A 2214-nucleotide genomic window follows, 5' to 3' on the forward strand; every position below is an offset into this window, starting at 1 on the left:
CCTGCAAAATCCCAGCTCCCTAGGAGCTCCCCCACATTGGCATTTGGGGGAACTTCCTTCCACCTTGATATCCTCCCACCCGTAGAGACCCCCAGCCCCCACCTGGTCTGTGCTTCCTTGAGCCTGGGATGCTAGCGTTTTATGGCGGCTGATTGATTTTTAGATCTCACGATTATTTTTAATTATCTGTGATTGTTGGAGGGTGAGATTGAGGAGCACAGGCTGGGGCTCTGTGCAGCCACTTCCCCCTCCCCAGATTCAGCATCTGCATGGGGAGTGGGGTACGCGACTGTTTGGACCTGCCCCTCTCTTCCCACCTGGAAGATGGGTGTAATTATGTAAACTCCAGAAATTACACCTGAACCCTGGAACTGGAAAGTTTAGGGACCGACACTTCAGGGGGCGGGAGTTAGCACTTGGGCAGATGTAGGAATGAAGGGGGGAATTCTAGGGCCACCACCCCCCCCACCTTGGGCCAGAGACACCCGGAAAAATTGTGATTTGACTTCCCCCTCTCTGGGGCTGAGAGAGGAGAGTATGCCTGGTAAATAGCAGGCACTTACTAAATGCTGAGCCCTAAGCAGCGAGTACTAACAGGGGTCCCCTTCAGCCCTATCCCTCCCCAGGACTTGGATCAGGCCACCTCAGGCTGGGGGCCCAGATCATTCAGGCCCCCTCTCTCTCCGGCTGTTGTGGTCAGCATAGACTCACCTCCAGCCCCCAGCTGGACAGGCTGGAGGGCACCCCCTCCCACACCAGAGAAGGGAAACTGAGGCACAGAAAGGGCCCTATTCCAGAGCCAAACCTAGTCTTGGTTCAGAAAATCGCATCTCCAATGTGTAGCCACGTCTACAGGGGCCAGGGAATCTGGATGCAGGTCCAAAGCTGGGGCTGGGGTTTGCCCAAAAGGTTTGCATCGAAGGGAAAGTGACAGCCTGACTGTGTCCTCCCCTTTTCCTTCAGCTTTGAGCCCTGATGCAACTCACTGAGATGGCGGTAACTGGGGGCTCCCGCGAACCGAATGCCTGACCCATCCCTTTCCTCTTCTAGAAAGTGCACAAGCGTTACCCCGGGGGGCAGAGGCAATGGGGAAGCAGGAAGGGGCTGAGGCTGTTTTTGGACTCTGCACTGCAGCCTCTGGCCTAAAAGACAGGGCATCCTCTAGGTTCTGGTCTGGCCCCTCCAGATCCCCAGCCCTGGCCTTACCCCGCTGGAGGGATCTAGTCCCCTGGGGGTCTCTCTGATTATAGGAGCCCTTCCCCCATCTATCCCAGTTCCCAGGGGCCCCTGGGGCTCACCTGTCTCCAGGTGGTGAGAAAAAGGAGACCCCTGCCTCCCCCCACATTGAAAAGAAGCCCCAGGGACAAAGAGGAGTTTGCACCAGGGACGTCTCAGAAGACAGGGGATCCAGCCTCAGCCTCCATGGGCTGGAGGGTGACAGGGACTCTTAGTGGTCACCCCCAGGCTCCAGTGCCTCCGGCGGCCGCACTGTAAAAAGGCCCTGCAATTAGAAGGGGCCTTTGGCAACCCTGAGCCGGGCAGCCCATTGTACAGTTGGGGAAACGGAGGCCCAGGTGCCCACACATGGGCAGATGCTGACCCCTGGGGCGCACGGAGGCCCTGACCTAGCCTGAGGACCTCCCTTTTCCCCCACTTCCCTCACAAAGAGGTTGTGGGAAGGGGCTGTGACTCCGTAGGTGTGAGTGGGAGTCGGGGGGAGCTGAGCTTGCAGTGGGGATCTAGCTCCTGGGGGTCTGTAGGGAAGGGGGGGGACACGGGCATTACAGGCGACCATCCAGCCACACTATCAGAAACTCCCTAGAGATGTACTTGGGGGTGCCAGGCAGGAAAGCCACATCTGGGACTCTGGAGAGAATCACACAGAGACGCGAAATCGGAGTCTCAGGGTCGAGGCCCCCAGCCCTACCTGGGCAGAGTCTGTCCTCGGACCCCCGCCCGCTGTCCCCCGGGCACGGCCTGCCCCGGGGGGCGCGGGCGGGCGCAGTGGCCAGGGACGCCGAAGCCCCAAGTCTGGCCGACTTCAGCCTGCCTGGTGCTCGAGGGGGCCGGGGCGGGCGGAGAGCGAGGCTGCTGGAGGCAGCGGTGGCGGGAGCGGGTGGGCGGGGGCGCTGACGTCAGACCCGGGCCGGGCCGCCGGCGGCCGCTCCCCTGCCACATCCTGGTGGCCGCGCTCGCAGCCGGGCCGGGCCGTGC

The sequence above is a fragment of the Pongo abelii genome, chromosome 20 (genome assembly GCF_028885655.2).
Source record: "Pongo abelii isolate AG06213 chromosome 20, NHGRI_mPonAbe1-v2.0_pri, whole genome shotgun sequence".
Classification (NCBI taxonomy): domain Eukaryota; kingdom Metazoa; phylum Chordata; class Mammalia; order Primates; family Hominidae; genus Pongo; species Pongo abelii.